Here is a 21,673-nt window from a genome sequence, read left to right on the forward strand (position 1 = left end):
TTTGAAATCTTGTGTACTTTCCAGTACAGGAAGCTGATAGATGGCTGTCTGGTCAGGCCCCAAAAATCATAGAATCGTTTGGGTTGGAAGGGACCTTAAAGATCATCTAGTTCCAATCCCCCTGCCATGGGCAGGGACACCTTCCACCAGACCAGGTTGCTCAAAGCCCCATCCAACCTGGCCTTGGACACTTCCAGGGATGGGGCATCCACAGCTTCTCTGGGCAACCTGTTCCAGTGCCTCACAACCCTCAGAGGGAAGAATTTCTTCCTTATATCTAATCTAAATCTCCCCTCTTTCAGTTTAAAGCCATTACCCCTGGTCCTATCACTACATGCCCTTGTAAAAGTCCCTCTCCAGATTTCCTGTAGGCCCCTTCAGGTACTGGCAGGCTGCTATAAGGTCTCCCTGCAGCCTTCTCTTCTTCAGGCTGAACAACCCCAGCTCTCAGCCTGTCTTCATAGGAGAGGTGCTCCAGCCCTCTGATCATCTTGGTGACCCTCCTGTGGACTCGCTCCAACAGCTCCATGTCCTTCTTATGTTGGGGGCCCCAGAGCTGGACGCAGTACTCCAGGTGGGGTCTCAGGAGAGTGCGGTAGAGGGGGAGAATCACCTCCCTCGACCTGCTGGTCATGCTTCTTTTGATGCAGCCCAGGATACGGTTGGCTTTCTGGGCTGTGAGTGCACTTTGTCAGGTCATGTTGAGCTTTTCATCAACCAACACCCCTAAGTCCTTCTCCTCAAGGCTGCTCTCAATCCATTCTCCACCCAACCTGTATTTGCGCTTGGGGTTGCCCTGACCCATGTGCAGGACCTTGCACTTGGCCTTGAACTTCATGAGGTTTGCACGGGCCCACCTCTCAAGCCTGTCAAGGTCCTTCTGGATGGCATCCCTTCCCTCCAAGTGCATCGACTACACCATACAGCTTGGTGTTGTTGGCAAACTTGCTGAGGGTGCACTCGATCCCCCTGTCCATGTCACCGACAAAGACATTGTGCTTTGCCACGGAGAAATCCTGGGGTATCCGTGCTTATGGTGTATATGGGACCAAGGGGAGAGGAGGCACACCACCTCTAGGAAGTCCTGATGCACTTTTCAGTGACAGAGAGGGACAGAGAAAGTCACTTTAGTATATGGTGGGAAGAGAAAATGAGCCTTGCTCTAGGGTGCTGGAAATCAAATGGTTAATAGTACAAGAAATCTTTATGACCATCATGTAAATCTTGCTCAATTAAAGGGAACATAGCAATTTTAAATCAGCTGTCCCAGGAAATCAACGCTGGTTTTAAATGTGTGCAAGCTGAAAACAATCTATGCCAGAACTTCTTGTGCTAATGCCAGCTAAGAAGAAAAAAGAAAGGAAAAAATCAAATTGATAGGCTTGAAAGTTGATAATTGTGCTTAAGTGCTATGCCTGTAGATCAACGAATAACTTTTCAATTGATATAACAATTACTGTATATAAATGTACAGATAGTGCCTTTGCAATAATACAAAATACCTGAAATCCTGAATTGCTTGCTAAGCTTGCAGCGTTGCAGTTACTAAAATACAACCTGATGCAATGTATCGCCATTTGGCTTAACCTGAGGTGATTCCATGAATGTCAAATAACATAATGCTAAGGATATTCAAAATTCATGCAAAACATGATGTCAGTATGTGTGACCTAAACTCCAGAGTAGCGTAATGTGTTAAATTATCTTGCTTTAGTTCCAAAAAGCTTCATGGATTAAGTTTTTTAAAAGTGCTACTCTGTAACAGTGGGAAATAAAAAAAAAAATAAAAATTCTACCTCTTCAGCTTTTTGGTTTACCTTAGCTTCCAAAAACCACTGTATCTCAAACTATCTTTATAGTGTGACAGTCCCTGCCTGTGTCTGTAGTCATTTTGGGCAGAGAAAATCTTTGCTCTGAAGGTGTGTTGGATCTACTTCTCGCTATGACTCTTCACACCTAGTTGCATACATAGCAGTCTCCAAGTCGTCTTCTATTGCTGATGGCACAAAAATTTGAAAGCGGAGAGTAAAATAAACTTATTTTCCTTTTTATTGGTTTTACAAGTTAGTCTTCTCTACTCATAAATGGCATCTGGAAAGCATGCTACAAAAACACATTTCTATCAAATATACTGGCAAAATTTATACAGAGATGCTAAATAGTCTGCAATTAGTGAAGTTCAGGACTGCACGGTTCGATGAGTTTAGAAAACCAATGTGAAATCTGACTGCTTTGAAAGACTTGTGCTCTTTAATTCCTGTATATAAATTTAATGTTTTCATCTTTGCGACCTGTGCTGCAAGGGCCCAGGCTGCCGTTCAGTGTACGACTGCAACAAATTTAGAGTTTGCTGTGGGATTTGTATTTGGACAAAGACACTGAATAAAATTGATAAAGCAGAAAGGATAGTTTACTCTGTGCAGTCAAATTAACTCTGCCGCAAAATGACTTGGTTACATCAAGTGGGAAGAAATACTGATATAAATATTTTGGTACATGGGTATAACAATAGTTCTTGATGGTAATTTGAGAGTGTTAGGGTACGGTATTATTTCTATGCAGGTCAATTCATATTTTCTGTATTTAAGGTTTCTTTGGAAGAATAAACCAAAGAGTCTATTTAAAGAAAAACCTTGTTTTAAACTGCTCGTTTTTATCTGCTGCCTAAAATACTTGAAGGTGCTGAAGTACAAGCTTTTTTTACCCTACTGTATTTACCGTAGTGTGCTTAGTTGGGCTGACCTACAGCAGTTATAGACAGATGATTTGACTGTTTCCATTTACTACAGTTTCGTGTATGTTTTAGGGTAAATTCTTACCTTGAGTAAATTTACACTGCTTTGTAGCGAAGCCCTGGTATGCAAGATGAGGATCTAGCTGCATGAGTAGATTCTTAATTTTGGTAGTTTAGCAGAGGACATGTTTATAGTTCAAGAAATAAATAATTCAGAAGGCTGTATCTGGTTTGTGTTGACTATTTGGAACCCTACTTAAAAATTACTAATTCAGTAATTTCACTTAGTAGCAGCTAACTATTACCTACGTGAACTTTCATAGCGTTACAACTTTTTTAGTAATGTTCATATTCTGTATCATGGCTTGGTTAGGCATTTCATACTATACCAACGCATTTGGAGGCTGATTTTAATAGTCCTTGTGTTGGGTCTTTGAAAGGACATCAGGCTTTCTTTCTAAATCTCCTCTGAGGCCCTTGTTTGGTGTTTGAGTCACTTTCTCTAGCACCAAAACTTTAGGGGAGATACACGTTACTAGAAGTATTCAAGAACATAACCCTCAAAAAGATTGTAGCTACTGGAGTTGAGGAAAGACTTGAACGCCGTTATTTGTACCTGCTAACGCAGAATGTCAAGAAGAGTATACTGACGTAGTCCCCATTTAATATATTATGAGGCTACTAGAAACTTTGGATGACGCCATAGAGCAGAAAACTCTTTCAGCTGTTTAAAATCTTATCCCTAACGATTGGGGTGTTAAACTAGCTAACTAGTTTAACCTAAACTAAACATTAGGTGGCACAGATCTCGGTTCACTGAGAATTAAAGGCATTCTTGTCTGTTCTTCAGGCTATCTTGATATTATTAAGAAGTTATTGCATTATTAAGAAATAATTCTCGTTGCCCAAACTTTAAATGTTTCCATCTGTTCTCTGAAGCTGAGCAGTAGCTAGAATAGGTATTTCCTAGTGCACTAGTGCACATTGCCATTTTAGGTAGTAGCTTAATTTTGTGTCTTTATGTATGACTATGTTTTGTTGGCATCCTCTTACACTAAGATGAGACTGCAAGTCTTTAGTTCCTCAAGCGAAGGTCCTGTTCATCACACTTGTTGATCATCTTGTTAATCCAAAGTGAGGGTGGAAGTAGAATTTTACATGGTTATTTTAGGTCCTGACTTTTGTTTAGGTGTGTTTGCCACATGTTTCCACATTCACATGTTCAAAAAAAGCTGACCGGAAGTTTCTCCATTGGCATAGCTACGTACTGCCACCCCCTGAAAGATATTTTTTAAATCTAATCAAATTCATTGTGTATGCAATTACTTTTAACCATGGGGGCAGGCAGGTGGCAGATCAGGCAGTCCAAATAGTTGGACCTAGCGTGTCAGGCTTGTTAGGTGTCAGACCAAGGCCACTCAGCATTGCTTCCAAAAATTTGGGAAGTGTACTCTTACAGCTGTCGAATTTAAAGCAAGTTTGCATTAAGATGAAGATGAGCTTTGGTCCTTAGGCTTCAGCTCACCGTTAGTATCTCAGTGCTTGGTTTGAATAGAAATCTTTTTATCTACCAGATTAGTAGTTGCCAGGGGATCTGATTGTCCCATCAATTTCAATCTAGCGCAATTCAGTAGGAATTTAAAGTTTTTCTCCTTGAACGGATGTCTCGTACTCTCTTTGGGAAATGAATTCTGTCATCTGGAAGCTCCCGTTAACTCCTTCCTACCAGCTGCCGTACCTGTGAATTAGAGAAGTTTGCAAGTACAGAAGAGGAATCAAAGGCTTCAGGGGTCAGAAACTTTCTCTTATATTAAGCCTAAATCCGCATAGTGTAAAAACATGCTAAGAATGAAGGAACTGGGACACTTAGCTGGTGGTTTCTGGGAAGAAGGAAAAAATCCAGCCATTAAATTAGACCAGTTGACACTGTGTAATTCACTGTTCTTAGATCCATACAAAATTGTAAGGCTATACTGCTATTACGCTTACATTTTTTAATTATTAAATTAAGATAACTTGCAAAGCCATTAGAAGTGTTTAGCTTCTTGTTAACGACTGGAAGCCTTACACAATTTAAGTCTTTTGCATTGCATATTAGAAGCTTCTTTGGCTTGAAAGGGAGGTTTTTTGGTAGCAGAGAAAATTTTACAAAAAATCTTGTCATAAAAACCCAAACTTACGTGTAACCAAGTTGTCTGTTGACAATTACTGAAAGTCTTGTTCTCAGATCCTTTCCCTCTGTGTGCTCTGCTGATGTGAAAAGCTGGCTAAGATGAAGCTAGAAAAATGCATTTGTTAGCTGCTCTAACGCATGAAACACTTTTTTTGATCTCAGTATGACAGCATTAATACGGCCATTCATTGAATTGCTTCCCGAAAAACATTTTAGAAGCAAGAAACCTAACGCACTTTATATTTTCAATTTACGTTGTCGATTTTGGAGTATAACAAACTTAGAGAAAAGAGTTAAATCCTGTTAAAGGATTTGTTGTTGTTGTTGTTGCAATAGTTTTCTGTCTTTAATCCTTCAACATATATTTGTGTATTTAACGTAAAAAATCTGGGGTTTACTTACTCCTATTATTGATTTACTGTCAAACGCCTCGACAACTTTAAATGCTTGTTTTTACTGTCCCCTCTTTTTCTTGTCTAATGCTGCTTATAGAGCAGACGTGGGATAAAAAATTGCATCTAGGTTTGTGGAAGTGTTGAGAGGGGAAGTGTGTCTTCATGGCGGGGTTGCTAAGGCAATTCTTTCTAGTTTTTTTTTCATCCTCTTCCCCCAGAAGCTCTTTGGTTATCTCAGTAAACCAAAGGGATAGTAAATTTCTGATGCTGTGTATTAAGTTTTTTCTGAAAAATTATAAGTTTTTAATGATGTGATGTTTCCTCTGGTTTTTCATTTGCAGTTTGACTAGCTGACACTTTGGCACACGTTGGCACCTTTAACTTTCAGCTTGGGAACCCGCCTTGTTCTTTCTTGTTGGTGTATTGATCAGAGTAAAACCAACATATTTTGTCAAATAAAAATTATCCCTTCTGTTTTGCATAATGAAGTGTGCAAACCAGACCAATAAACTAGTTACATGCTTCTGTCCACTCATTACTTTTGAGCCTGCATAATTCTGTACTGCAAAGTACTGCATTATTATAGGAATTGGAAGATACAAAACTTTTTATCTGTAGTGATCTGCAGATCGAAAAAAGTTAAAAACCAGTCAGACAGCTGGTTTTGAGTGCAAAGGTGTCAGCAGCCATTTATGTGATGGTCTGGGAATTCCTGTTTTTTTCCCTGTGATTAAGAACGGTGCTGCAAAGGTTCTTATTGCCTCCCCGGCAGCTTTACACCACCTCTCTTTTAGTGTTGCAAATGCTGAGTGCGCACTGGAGTATCTTTGTTGGAATATCGAACTAAGTATCAGAATCTAATTAACTTACCGCTGGTGGATGACTGGTACGATCAACTTGCTGTAGGAGATATTTAATGTAATGCTTTGTCTATGTCAGCTGTAGCTAATACTGCAATCATCGAATTTGATTTATATTTTTTTCCAATTACAAACCACTGCAAGGAGACAGCCTGCCAGAAAGCGAAGATGGTCTGGTTTGACAGAAAATACCCCTGATGCCCAAGTCCCAAGGCAGCCCTACCTGGTACCTCCCTAAAACTCTTCCATTAGTACTTACAACCTCGCAGCTCACTGAATACAGCGGGATGGCATCCTGCTTTAGGAAATAGGCTTGAGTTTGGTCATCCTGATTTTTGTGACGTCAGGAAATCCGACCAGTGACCCAGGCTAAGTCTGCCAGCGAGACCGTTGTAGATTGCTTGGTCATTTGCTTGGAAATCCTCTCTCATGTACCTGAAATCTTACCTCTAGGGAGGGGGTTCTTCATGTTGGCGGGGAGATGGGTGTGCTGCTGGCCACGGGAAGGCAGGGGGACTGCTGAGGTCCAGCCTGCTTCTGCGGAGAACAGTTCCTTAGTACCAGCCTGGAAGGAAGCAGGGAATAGGTGTGGACTAGAACTGTCCTCATCCTTGCTTTACATGCACAAACTACCAGCTTAGGTATTTGTCTATTTTTACGTTTTTAACTGGAAAAGTCTTAGGTGACTAGAAATGCTTCCATATCCATCACTTGCTTAAACTATCCTATGACTGTACCCATCAGTGACGTTCTTTGCCAGCCGCGGCTCTGTCTAGTCAGCTCTAACATCAGCAGCAGCCTCCTTGGAGGAAGGTGGGTGCTTTCCTTATTATGCTTCTTCTCTAACCTAGGTGAGGGCTGAGGAAATACACTGGGACAAGTTTTCTCCTGATGAGACTCCACAGAGAGACACTAAAGAAATGGAGAACCATATGTGGGGGATGAGTAGCGAGAGAGAGTAAGTTCAGCTGGCATCAGGGTGAGATGTGTTGCCATGTTTAGGAGAGGACTTCAGCATAGAAACAGCATTACAGAATCGTTTAGGTTGGAAAAGACCTTTGAAGATCATCAAGTCCAACCGTTAACAAGGAGCAGGAGATGAGGAATAGTTTCAGGACTGTATTAAGGGCAAGTTGTCTACTTGCTATGTGTGGGGGATTAGATCCAAGAGCAAAAGTGTGGTGAGAAGAGGAAAAGGTGGAGGAGCGAGAGGAATTGTTGGTGAGAGAGTGCAGGAACCAGCTTTCCAGCAAAAGCCCTGAAGGCATCACAGCTACTTCTGCCAGGGGGGAAGGAGGAGACATGCAAGAGGATTTGTGCTTTACTTCTACGCCAGAAACGAACTAGAGGAGCTGAGGTGTACCCACCAAGCTCGATGAGTTCCCTAGACATCCCTTCACCACGTGCTCGAGAGCGTGGGTTCTGTGGCCTGTCTGGCACGACGTTCTCCGAGTCGAGGCAGAAAGGGTTTGCAGTGCTGACTGCTGACCTGCTCTGCAGAAGCCGTTCTGAGGGCAGTCCAGAGTTTGCACTTCTATGATCTTAGGACGTTCCTGTGCACTGTAGTCGTAGGCTGTTGTCAAATCACCGTTCTGTGGGTAAAAAGGTAAAAATTTTTGCTGTAGTAATAACGAGATTAAAATCATGTTTTCCTCTTACCAGCTGTCTGTGCCTTTTTATTTGATTCTTGGATTAGGATTTTTTTTATTTTATATAATTATATAATGTGCATATTGTATATTTATATAAAATATTACATAGACACTAATATTTTTAGATTTCAGTACGGATTGGTGTTCAAAATGTGGTTTCAGGGAAAATGTGGCTCTGTGAAATTCTACAGCAAGGATAATTATTTTTATGATCACAGCAGTGGCCAGAGCAAACCATGATGTATGTATCAATAATTGTCCAAGATGACCATAAAGCTTCCAAATTAATAAATACATGAAGACATCGTGAGGTCTTAGGTATGTTTATATATTAACTGTTGTCTAAGGCATTTTTCTCATCTCTGGCCTTTTCACAAACTCATAAGGCTTCAGAAAACCTTGCAACAAAACAGTGAGTTTTATTAGCCTTTTAAGAGGATGGGTACTTTTTTTTTCCCCGATGACATTTGGTACATTTGTCGTTAAAGCAGCTTAATATTATTTCACGTGTCTGTTTGGCCTTAATGCTACTTGCAGCAGGTGATATATATTTCTAAAAATCAGAGGAATGTTTGATGATTTAGTACCATGGTATTTAGAAGTACTTTAAAAACAGGCATCATAAAATCTATCGAAGCTTTCTGAAAAATCGTTCGATCCTAGGCTAAATTTTTAGAGAACTTTGATCTCTATCTATGAATAAATAAGATAGATATTTTTTAAATGATCAAACAGATTCAAATAGTAGGGCATTTTATATAAATATAGACTCAGTAGTGATCCAATGTGAATTAGATTAAACTCAGTGGGAAACCATCTATTAACCTTAGCAAGAATAGAATTAGAATTCCAGAAACTGAATTCTGCTTTAGGAGTCCTGTGTCAGGGGATTATTAAAATACCATCCTGATACTTTATGAATGAATTGGACAATTAGTACTACTAATTAGTAGCAACGTCAGTTTGAAAGAACTAGTTAGAGGAAACGCAATGATGAATATTCCTCAATGGTGAAGGAGGCGGCCTTCAGCAGGCAGCTTGGTATCTGCTGGGTAGTGAAATGAAATTCCTTCGCTGTGTAAATTTACTTGGAACTTTCTCAGCCTTTCCAGTTGCAGGCGGGACGCTTGCTGTAGTAGACGCTGTCCAGGCTTTTCTGTAGCATGACAACATTTAACACCTTGTAAGGCGCTGCGGAGATATTAAGTAATGAAATCTGTGTGCATGAGGACATTGGTTATCACTGTACTGGGAGATAACACCCTCTAGCCGTAGAGGGATGATAGAAGCAAAGAATATGGAAAGTGTGAGTGCTACGGTGATGAGGTTGGTCACATCACTAAATAAGCAAAGAGTAAAATTCAACATGTTAAAACCATTGGTTCTGCACTCAGTGGTGGTGAAAGCTATTCCCTGACCTTCCTTAAGGTAATTCCTCTTTAAAAAGGTTAGCGATGAGAGGACTGTGAAGCAACAAGCTTTCTTTTTTTTTTTTTTTCTTCTTTATTTTCTCAGCTTCTTTAAGAGTTTCCAACTATCTTGTACCTGAGCAGTAACAACAAAAAAACCCCAGTTATATGTGGTGGTGTTCATGTACCTGCGTGGGGTGATTCCTTTCTATGTGAACTTCAGGTGTACAACGTAATATTTCAGATTTAGGAGAAAACAGATTTCTCTGCCACCAGCATTGGTTGTAGCCTGAGTCCAGACCAGAAGAAAATTGATGCAAAGAGTCTGTGCTGGACGCCAGTCATTGAGTCCTCCTGCAGTGGCAGCATTTGGCCTACAAGAGAGTTGGAAATAATCAAGATTTGCCAGTTATGGAGAATTGTGCCAAGAATTTTTAAATAAGAAATAACATAGTTTAGAAAAGTTTATGTTATTTTCTTTTTGGAGGATTTAATTTTAAACAATGGCATAATATCATGTCTAAAAGAAGATGCTTTATTATGTGATGATAAAGTATCATGAGGCAAAAATATAAACTGTTGGTGTGCTTGCTGCATTAAATTTCTTCTTTCCTAAAGAGTTTGAGGCTTTGGATAACAGTTTAATCTTAAAGTCCTTTTCTTCTGCTTCTTACGCTGTTGGTATATTTATTCAAATATTTGTACAGTGCTTCAGCTGCTTACGCCGTGTTCTTAGAGGAATGGAAAAGCTTAGAATCTTGGTGTCAACACAAATATTTTTAGATAAAATAATCTGAATCATAACTGGTGGGTTCAGTTAGGCCTTATCTGTGAAAGCAGAGTTCCAGCACGATGGAAGCAGACGAGCAGCTGGAGGGACGGCAGGAAAGCTGGGCAGGAGGAAGGACTGCTTCGGCTGTCTTCAGGGCAGCGTTTGGGCGTCCTGTGCCTCACCCGTGTCAAGTGTTACAAAAAGAATGTACAATAATGTAAAGAAAATGTATATAAGGTTTGTTATTGGCTTTTAGGCAATTTGTAAATATGCTTTTGAGACTCTGTTTCTGCAAGTCGTATACATTACGAAGTACAGGAGAGGTTAAAAGTTGTAATCTAGGACTACTGACCCTGCTGTCGAATTCCTTTTATTAGTTTCCGATGTCAGGACGTGATGCAAGAAACAAATGAAGCCATGTACAGATTCTTTCTTTTCATGTGTGGGAAAGAAAAGGGGCCTGTGTGCACTTGCTGATACTGGAAACAACATTCCTATCAAAAGAAAAAGATTTTTTTTTTTTCCTTAAAAAAAGGACAATTAGTAGTACTAATTACTAGCAACGTCAGTTTGAAAGAACTAGTTAGAGGAAGCGCAATGATGAATATTCCTTGATGGTGAAGGAGGCGGCCTTCAGCAGGCAGCTTGGTATCTGCTGGGTAGTGAAACTTTTTTTCCTTAAAAAAAAAAAAAAAGGTGTATGACTATTGCCAAGTTTTGTCGTGGATCTTTCTGTCAGTGGATGGCATCTGAGTTTGCAGCTGGTCTGGTGGGGACCCCTGGGGTGGGAAGAGGATTGTTTCTCTCTCCTCTTGGGGTTATTTTATCAAATGTGTTCACTTTGGGGTATTTGTATTTTGTATGTTAAGGCTTTACGTTAGCCATGGAAATCAAGAAGAAAATGGATTAACATCGTCCTCTCCTCATTAGAACGGGTCTTGTACTGATAGCTGGCTCTTACACACCTTTTGAAGGACCACTGTGTCTCAGGTAGAGACAACTACAGAAAGAAATTCAGTTATTTGTTAGTTTACAGTAGTAATGACGACATACATTTTTTACTAGTTCATTCTTTTGTACCTCTAACAACATTTGTTTAGGAAAAAAAGGAGGGGAAAAGACAGATTGGTGTTTTACAGAACTAAAAGTATTTGTTTATCATCTCGGTTCTCATCAGTTTCACAGTTATCTCTATATTAAATTAAAGATCAGTGAAGGAGAAAAGTAGATTACATTTCCATTGTGAGCTAGAAAATAGAAGCGCACGTACAACAGGTATGCAAAGTAGCTAATGGAAATAAATCACAAGTTTTTAAAATGCTGTGTTACAGATGAATGAAAATAATTTTTAAATTCTTCATTAATTATTAATGCTAAGATGTTTTCACACAACCAAAAGAAATTGCAATGCATCATTATTTGAGAGACCCTTTCGTTTCCATGCCTTACAGGTCCAAATCTTGAGTATTAACTTCATCAAAATATCAAGAACAAGGAAGCAGAAAACATATTACTGTTTAATGTACAAAATACAGGCAAATGCTTGCCATAGCAACCAGCAGTTAGGTAAGGCGAGTGCTGGGGTACATGGGCCTGCACTGTGCTTACCTCTTTATTACCCAGGGTTGTACATGGGAGTGATTTTCTTTATAGTGGGAAACTGATCTATTTGTCAATTTGATTGTTTTCGGTCGGTTTTTAAATTGCCAGGTGAAGATTGCATGTATGCTGTTTCTGAATAGTAGCGTGCGCCTTTCCTGTCAAAACCAAGGCTTTTTATAAAATAAAAGTCTTTTCATGGTTGTAAGATATATTATTAGTACTTGTCACTTTCTTTATGGAAGTACCAGATATGCAGGATTTATAGGATTGAGACTATTGACTAAATTGATGTCTCTGATTTTCTCCTCTTGCAAATTAAAACTCCATTTCTTTTATTTTTCCTGTAACTGGAGACAAAAAAAATAGCTAGTATCCCTTCTTACATCTTCTCTGTTCAAAGCTACATGCGCTCAAATGACACCATTGCCAAATCTGTGAAAAATGTTAGTATGTTAGTCTTATAGCTATATATCACATACATAAAACAAATATGTTAGTATGTTAGCGTTATAGCTATATATCACGTAAGTAAAACAAATGTGTTAGTATGTTAGCCTTATAGCTATAGCTAATTTTTAAATTAGCTTCTCTGAAAGACCTGCCTGTTGTTATTGTATTTCTTTTAGCTTTAATGTTTTTCACTTGGTATATTGTGTTGTTAGGCAGTTAAAATGCATTTTGGAAGTTATATTAATATGGCCAACTTGTCATACAAGAGAATAGTATACTTGGAAAAGGCCGTATGTTCACGCAAAGGTAGTCTCGGAAGGTAGGCAGGATATTTGCTTCTCGTTTTCTTATGTCATTTGTTATGTTCTAACTCCGTTGTCTCCAGATACCGTGTCTAGCAAATATTCGGATAATAGATGTGAATTCTAATCAGTAAGGAAGCAAGATTATTATTTCCAACAGCTTTATGATGACTTTAGTCAGGTACTCAAAACAGATTTTTTTAGACATGCCTACCTGCTCTTTGGTATTATAACAGTTAAAATTCAGAATTAGGACCATACATTTTGAGTATGTAGACAGCTAAATATTACTTTTATTTAAACGATGAAATATACTGAGGTCCTCCTATGAAAACAGGAGATGAGAGGATATTTTCAGTACTGCAGTACTCTAAAATAAAATAAATGAGCAAGCATGCTGAATTTCCCCAAGCGTTTTGGACTGGCATGAGCCAAATTCACTGCTGCTCTTTCCACTTCGAGTTACTCATTCCCGTACACGTGCCACTCCTTCCTAAGCGTCTAGTCCAGCACAAGCCATTCCTCCAGCCGCAGAGATTAGGGAACCGATCTAGGTTAAGACTAATCCAGCAGAAATACACAAATCAGCTCCCTTATCTGATTCACCGGACCAGCGTTAGCCTCTGCGGAAGAGAGGGAGCAGCACCAAGCTGCAGCGCCTGGCCCGGAGCAGGAGCCTTTTAGCAGAGGGTTGAGTTGTGTCCTCTAACCTGAGTAAGGGGCTACACCTTGTGGATTTCCTCCTCAAGAACAGTCCCAAGTTCCAGGAAAATGAAGAAGTAAGGAAAAAATCTGGTGTCCCCATAGTTTTCAAGCTTTCTGCTGAGGAGCTAAGAGAGCCCTGATTGAAGCCAGGTCTTCCCAGGTCTCCGTTGGGGAAACCTGAAAATCCTGTGGTCCCTGTAGTTAGTCCAAGCATAATAATGCAAAGATATTGTCACCAACTGCTTATGCTGATTATAAGAATAAAATTAAATACAAGGCTCTGGTTAGGCTGAGTTCATGATTCTCCGTCACATGTTCAAGTCACAGAATTAGATGTAGCTGTGTTTGTTTTAGGCGAAAAATCTACAAGGCATTTTAGGGAAAAATGCCTACAAGTCTAAAATCTACTTTCAATGGTATCTAAGCTACTCTGGGGTTTTTATGTGTATTTATATATATATGTATGTGTGTGAGTGTATATATAGAGGTGTGTATATAAACTAGATATAAATAAGCAAAACTGGGCATCTTTTTTACAATTTCAGTTCTCTGAAGTTTTATGGTAGATCTTCTCAAGAATATCTCATTACAAAGTCCTTTTATCCATTCGCCAGCTATGTGGGCTCTATTTCCATAGCTTTAAATTCTGTAGAAGTGTAAAGCACTGGAGAATATGGCCAGAGCTGGAGCCTACCCTTGGACAGTAGGGTATTCTTCTGATTCTGTGTTTATGCTCGGTGAAGAAAGAGAGATCCTTCTAGAGGAATACAGCTGCATTTAGGATCCTTCTAGAGGAATATAGCTGTATTTAGGATCAGATTTGATTAATTGAAGTCACCCTTTGGACTCTACCTTTCTTCACTGACTATTGAGAGCGCCTAGGTAAACTCACCAGTTTTGTTCAATGTTTGCTTTTCTGAATGCACCCATGGTTTTTGTGTAGCAAAGCAGTCTGTTAGAGAAGCCGTGCAGTCTGCGTGAAGCACAGGTATCGATAACTTGTCTTTCTGTAAATCTTGTTTTAGTACAACGTGTATTTTATTGCAGGAAGAAGAGGCTTTAAGGCTTTATCACAACAAAACGGGCAAAGAAACAAAAAGACTTGAAGAAACAGCACTTCTCTAATTCTTTCCAAAAGTTCAGAGACCCACCAGATCCTGGTGGATTACCTCCACCAGTCTCCTGATTTGAGGTAGGTGAATTCTCTCTTTGCCACTTTTTCTCTTCCTGTCACATATATATGGATAGTAAACACAGGGATTTCAAACTTTAAAATTGTTTCTTCTCTTTTCTGTGCTGTGTCAGAAAATAATGGTGGGCTTTCAGTAGGCTGGTGTTCTAGGCAGGGTTGGTTATCTGGCGGTAATGTAGTGCCACCCCTAGAAATTAATATACCGTGTTTATTTTTAGTATTATGGAAGACGATGCAATTACTAAATATAATTTTGTGTGACTTTTCCAGTTAACAAAATAAAAATAGCAATTATTGAAGATAAAATCGGACAGAATCAGACCGGATGCTTGTAAACAGGTCTCTCAGCTTTTGCCAATATTTTCCAGCATGGAGCCCATGGCTCTGATTTGGAATTAACTCTTTTGGAGGAGCGTTTTTCACTTATGCCACAGGGTAAATGGGAAGAATAACCTGAGAAACAGCCAATAATCAAGTTGATTGGTTTAGAAGAAATATGTTTAAAACCTACCTGAAGAAAAAAGAGAACTGGCTGACTGCCATTCTCTTTCTCTACTCGTTTGTGACAGTGCACAATTGAAAAGTTATTGAGTTTGTTTGTTCCTGGAAGATCTTTTTTGGGCATTTTTCATTTTTCCTTATGAAAAGTAGAGTATCTTTAATTTTAGATACATCAAATACCATAGTTGTAAGAATATTGTATGTATCTTAAGAGATTAGATGGGGACAGGGTTTTTTTAATCTGTTAGCACAGACTTGTTATGTAAATAGAAAGCTCACAAAGCGAACGAGACAGCACATGCACTGAAAAAACAGATGTCTCTTCCCCAGAAATACATTCACCATTAGATTCCTGCAACTTGGTGAGAACTCATTGGGAAGTTTATTGTTACAGATATGTATGCGATCGAAAAATAAACATATTGTAGTCACTGTGTAAGTCCTGTACTTATCTCTGAATGATAAACTGGTCTTTTCATGCATGGTGCAGCGCTGTTTAATAACAGCTAGGACAGGCTGCGACAATCACCTTACATTAAATAGCAGACTTTGGAAGTATGAGTGCTTTTTTCAATGTCAAGTGTCCATTTTTTTAATTGAAAAAAAAAATCCTTTGCCCTTTTTTTTACAAATGCTTATTTTTAATTCTTTATCACAAAAACTGGTAGTTCCTAATAAGCAAAGAAAGACAGGAAGGCTGGTTGAAAGGAGAATGAGAACACGACTTTCAGGAGGGGAACAGCAAGGCAGAGCCTATTGAATTAGCCACAAAAATTCTCTTGGCTCGCCATATAGGAGCCTTTTGATTATCACCGGTAGTCTATGCTTAGTATTTATGAAACTGTATTCTGTAGCTGGTCATCTGTCTCTGTGGTGCTAGTATTTCGATGCTAGTAAGTTTGAAAATGGCATAGGCATAATTAAGGTAATGTCTATTTTTTCAGCAGAAACTTTAATTACATCTTTGCTTACATATTTCCATTTCCGTATGCTCAGTATGGACAATTTTTATCATTAATTTATTGTTACTATTTTGTTTAGATATGATCAGTTAAAAATCAGGTTATTTATTTGAATTCCTTTTAATAACGCTTTTCTGTAGATTTCTTGAGGCTTTTATTAGAAGCTTCTTTTACTGATGCTACTTCAGTCTTTAGTACTGTCCATGTCTGTGGTCAATGACCTAGTTATTTTAAGCCCTAGTATGACTTAGGTTTCATTCTTGGGCTATTTCATCCATCTATTGAAATTGTTTCCAGTAAATTAGTTTTACAGTGTTTGCTGTGATTAGCATTATATGCTCAAGGGAAGTTCGTCATAAAAATGTCTCTTATCAATACCGTTCAATGTGTTTAAGCATTAATAAATAATTTTACCTGAAGAATGTAATATCCATAGGGAAATTACGATCTAAAATATATTTGTATGCAAATTCTTTAATGGTAGGTTATATCATCTTTCTATTTGTTTTGTTACTGTAAAGATAAGATATGTTGTGAAGCCATGCATTCTTATTTATCTATAATTTTATGAATAACCTACATAAAAATGTTTATTCTTTGAAAGTTTCATGCAGCTTATATACAGTGGAAACAAGTTAAAAGTTTCTGTCATTTCTACAATTGAAGAAGAAATTCTTATGTTTAAGTTATGCCATTTATTATTAGATTTTAAGGTTTAGGATTTCTGGAGTAATTTAGAAAACATTGGCATTCAGTTTCTTGATAAGCTGAAGCTAGTACCTAAGGCCCATTGGTAAGAACCTTGTGAGTCCTGTGGGTGCTTCACGGGAGAAAGTTCAGTGTGTCTCAAACCCCGTGAGATTTGTGTCGTCTCCTTTCACAGCACGTCTGACTTCGTTGTGAGTAACCTTTACGGCAGCTCTGTCCATTGAATACCCCAATTCTTCACCTGCTAAAACACAGTATTTTTTTTTAGTCATATATATTCAGTATTTAGAGCCCCATGACTCCTTGCATTTATAAGCTCACAGATTTGTTTGTTCAACAAAGGTGTTTAACCCTTTCAGCTAAGGGGAAGAGGCTTTGTTTTACTAATAGCAATAATATTAATTTTGTTGTTACGGATGTTTTATTATTTTTTTTATTGTAATCATTTTTAATATCATCTATGGACTGAATGTACCTTGTTAGTATCCTCGATAAATAAAAACATTCAGTATTAAGCCCTGTAATGTTCAGAAGCATTAAACGTATAGTGCTTAAACATGGAAGGTGTGTAGTGCCCCAGTCTTTAAGAAAATCTAAACTTATATTCATAATTTTATAGGGGCTTAATTTGCAAAGTGATATTGGTTGGGGAAGAACTTTAGCGAGTTAATGATTTTTCTTCTAAGTAGTTTGCATATGAAAAAACTGTTCGTTGAAAGGCTCTACTGGGTAGGTAAATGCAGTCTGAAACAACCAAGACTCTTTGGTATCCATTTTTACAAAATGCGGTGCCTCAATGTTGCCCTTAAATTGGGAAGATGCTGATCAACTGATAACTCGGTTAAATTAGTGGTACTAAAAAAGTCAGTGAAAGCCAAACAGCAGGTCATCACCAAGAAAGCAAAAAGGTTTTGCTTACAAACTTAACTAAGTTATTTTAATAATCATAGTAAATACTGTCTTGGGTATTTGCAGCCAGTGTACTTTATGTGACTTACGTGCTTATACCCTGTTTGTTTGGCTTTTCTGAAATTTTTCATTCACATTTTGTACCAACGGGTTTTCTGTTAGGGGAGAAGGTTTTAACAACAACCAAGACCTTTACTATGATGACAAATGGCTTTAAAAGAGATTCCAAATACGTGATCTGTAAATCAGAACAAATTTGTTGGACTTTCTGTAGGATTCAAGAAGGATTGATGGGCTATGTTGCATCTATTTTAATTGAAGATTTAGTTTAAAAAAATGTAAATCCCCAATAATTCTGAATTTGTTAAATGTGTATTTCTAATCCCCAACCGTGGCCTTACTGAGTCCTCAGGCTTTCAGGTGTAGTGTTTTAAAGGCCTACGTTAACTCTTTTGGCTATGCCTTTAACCTAATGAGCTCCAATCCATTTCACCTCTAAAAGAACTAATTAATTGACTTAAAGTCCTGCAAAGACTATTAACTCCTTGGAGTGTCAGAGAAATTGAAACTGGCACAATCAAAGCCTAACGAACCCCAAGCCAGTGGAGGACTGCAGGGACATTTTAGTGGTGATTCTGAAGGAAATGGCTCAATAACAGGCAGATGTTATGGAATAACCCAGGTTCTGTTTCAGCTGGGGGTTCACCAGTATCTGTGTACCTGTGCAAAGACTAATTTAATAGTCTTTTAGTATAGACTAATACTCTAAATAGACTAATTTAATAAAGCTCATCAACAGTACTGGTGGAACCTCTTGCATAACCAAGGCCATTTGCAGTATCGTAACTCTTTAAAGCCTAGACTTCTTGCCTTTGTAGTTGAAAGGTTTTTAGCATGCATCAGTACAACTCAAGTTGTCTGAAGAAGTGACCTTTTTTGTATGCGTACTAGTTCCATCATAAAAATCCATATACTCATTTTTATAGAAATCTACTCACTCTTCTGGACAGTGAACCACCATGATGTAGTAAAAGCTATCTTTTTTTTATCGGTTCCAGTCAGAGCCATCCTACCCTTCTTTAAAAGCAAATATTACAGTTTATACTACAGAGTAGTTGGATAAGGGCTTATAAAGCAATCAAGAAAAGCGAAAGAAAAATATTTGGCTCATTCTTTAATTTAAATAGTGCAACTGTCTCAACAGATGTAACGTGGGGTGCAAGAGTTCCTCAGATGAGGGGTGTAGTAAGACAAGGAGCCAGCCTCAATGGACTTAGCCCATTATCAAGATCTAAACAGGAGACTATAAAGCAAAGCTGAAAGTGCATCAAGAATTTTAAGAAGCCTAAAGATCCCCAAGGTAACTAGAAGCAAGACCATGAGGAGTAATGTAGGTAAGTATTCAAAAGTAAATCAATGCATTTATTAAGTTGAGAAACTTTTGATTTTGTTTTGATGGTTTTATGCTGTGGTAGTAAAGTTTGTTGCAAAATGTCTTTCAAGTAGTATAATACAAAAGATTTGAGCCAACGTTGAAAAAAGTTAAACAGAAGAACAGCAGACATCGTCAACATTTAATGGTGCTGAAGTAGAAGAGTAAACAATTTAGCAATTCATATCTTTGTACGAGATAGACAGTGCACCCATACGTGGACCTTTTTGATAACAGAACAAAGAGGAAAAAAGCATTCTTGACCTAGATTTAACAGATTGTATTGAAACAGCATATGAAGCACAGTATTTTAATGGTAAGAAAATTACCGTTTTGTGACAGTGTGATTCATATGGCGTATTAGTCATAATTGGTAGTAATATATTTTGACATAATTAAACAATAGAACTCCAGTTATCTGTATCAGAAAATATGCAGCACCATCCTTGACCTAGATTATATTGTAGTAGCAAAGTGTAGCTGCCTTGCCCTGAGATGAAGCCAGAACTTTACAGTAAAATGTAAAATGAAATGCTCTTATTCTTATACATTTTCATGATCAAAATATAAGGTTATACTATGTCAACAACCAGCAGATGGAGAAAAAGAACGTCCTAGGAAGCTCAAAGAACACGCTAGGAAACTGAGCTATAAATACCAGGCTAATTCCATAGCTTTAAGATTTCTCCAAAGCTTTTTTAAATCCCTCCAGAAAAGACTGAAGAGATCCCTAATCTGAAGTGCCCCAGTTGAAGAAATGTGTACGTTTTTATTTTTAAATAAAATTATGTTAATCTACAATATAGATTGTGTCGACATCTTAATGACTCAGTGTAGTGTCTATACTATATTTGTTGCATCAAAATAAGGTTTTTAAGCACATCAGTATTTTCTTCTTCAGAGAAAATACAGAATTCTGTCTGATCACCTCTGAACTGATATGTATAGTATTCCCACAGAATACTTGATGTTCACAACTCATTTTGAAGCTCTATTTTTTTAGAGAGCTGTCCCTTTCAGTAGAGGGAGCTAACAGAAGAGCAATCTTCTTTGGTAGGATTTTATAAAAATTTGGAAGATCTTTTGATATTTTTTTCCTTTGCATTTGTAAATTGTACCTATGGAACCTAACGTTGTGGCTATATTTAGAAATATTTGTTTTTCTGGCTTCCACACTTAATATTCTAAATTCTTGAAAGCCGGCTTTCAGATTTCATGGCATTCCAAGGAGAATGTTATTCTCATGTTGTAATTGAATTTGGTGAATCTGCAATGTGAACAGGTTCTAAGACAAGTGTCTCTAAGAAAACCTGGATTGTGAGATAAGTGAATTGTTGAGTGTGTAAGTGAAGGGATTCTTTTCTCCATAGTGTTGGATGAAAAGATGTATACACTTGTATTACTGAAGCACTATGTCATGCTTCTTGTTGAAGTTAGCAAAACCAGTAGCTGGGGATGTCATGAGACACAATTATCATGTAACCATAGAGTGATATCAGTTGGAAGGGATATCTGGAGGTCACACAGAACAGCTGAGGTTTGAAGGGACCTCTGGAGGTCATCTTGTCCAACCCCCCTGGCCAAGCAAGGTCACCTAGAGCAGGTTTCCCAGGATCATGTCCAGACAGTTTTTGAGTATGTCCATGGATGGAGACTCCACCACCTCTCCAGGCAACCTGTCCCAGTGTTCCGTCACCCTCACAGTAAAAAAGTGTTTCCTGATGTTCAGACGGAACCTCCTTTGTTTCCGTCTGTGCCCGTTACCTCTTGTCCTGTCACTGGACACCACTGAAAAGAGCCTGGCCCCATCTTCTTTGCACCCTGCTTTCAGGTATTCATACTCATTGAGAAGATCCCCTCACAGCCTTAATTTTCCTAATACGTATTCAAAACTTTCCCTGTTCCACATGGGTCTGCTGCTTGTCCTTTAACTATGGACCTCAGAGGAGATTCTGGCTCCATCTTCTCCTTAACCACATATTAGCTAGTTGAAGACAGCAGTAAGATCTCCCCTAAACCTTCTCTTCTGGAGCTTCTCCTTCCATCACTCCTTCAAAATGTCTCTTACTTTCTGCACTCATGTTTTGCTTGAGAAAATGCATTAAAAATAGTACCTTTTTCAGAAACTTCTGAGTTTCCATTGCATGTTCCCTCTATAAGAGGAAGACAATTGGAGAGCTTGGGAAAAAAAATTAAAAATCACGAATCTTCATTCCTAGAGCGCTGGAAATTTTTCCAGTGTATAATACCAGTGTCTGACACAAGACCCAGTATGTGTTCACTGTCAGTGAGACCTCAGGTAGAATGTATTTTGCAGTACTGGACACTGCCCTTTGAAGAAAATTTGTATTAGCCAGAAGAAGGCAAAGCAGAGCAACAAGCTAGTGACGGATTTAGAAAGCAGGACTTTTAAAGAACAGCTGAAAGGATTGGGTTTGTTTATTCTAGGAAAAAAGAGAACACTGTAGGATGGGCATAAGGCTTTAAAAAGATAAGAGGTTTTTAGAAAAGCAATGGTGGCAGTTGTTCTGTAGAATTAAAAAAAAAAAAAAAGCAAGTTCAGTTTGCACAAAGGATAATTTAGGATACATGTAAAGGGAAAACAGTCCAAGGTTTTTTGATTTACCTCGTATCTGACTGAAAATGTGGATGAAAAACTGGGATATTTTACCTATAACTGTCATGAAATCTATGATAGGAAATTTTAAAAATGCATAAAGAAGCAGCTTTCAGAGACAATCTTGATAATTTTGACCTTCTGCCATTGGCAGTGGGCTGAGCAGATTGCTCTCCTGAGATCCCTCTTCAGATCCTCAGTTTCTGTATTTCTGGCACCTTGATTGTGGGATTAGCTTTGTTTTGTTTCCCTGCAAACTTTTTCTATTACCGATAGCATACTTCAGTTTAAGGTACGT

General features: G+C 38.3%; 1 protein-coding gene across 12 annotated transcripts in view; it reads left to right on the forward strand.

Moving 5' to 3' along the window:
• MBD5 (methyl-CpG binding domain protein 5) overlaps positions 1-21,673 on the forward strand; it is a 171,709-nt gene that overhangs the window by 66,253 nt on the left and 83,783 nt on the right. For 9 of the 12 annotated variants that reach the window (XR_012777168.1, XR_012777167.1, XM_075512223.1 and 6 more), the window contains exons 3-4: positions 14,102-14,246; positions 18,531-18,720. The gene's annotated coding sequence lies outside the window, so the exon portion shown is untranslated. Of the gene's footprint in view, positions 1-11,446; positions 11,571-14,101; positions 14,247-18,530; positions 18,721-19,761; positions 19,812-21,673 lie in introns of all 12 variants that reach the window. The other 3 variants (XM_075512225.1, XM_075512229.1, XM_075512226.1) reach the window with 3 other exon arrangements.

The sequence above is a fragment of the Mycteria americana genome, chromosome 9, assembly GCF_035582795.1.
Source record: "Mycteria americana isolate JAX WOST 10 ecotype Jacksonville Zoo and Gardens chromosome 9, USCA_MyAme_1.0, whole genome shotgun sequence".
Taxonomy (NCBI): Eukaryota; Metazoa; Chordata; class Aves; order Ciconiiformes; family Ciconiidae; genus Mycteria; species Mycteria americana.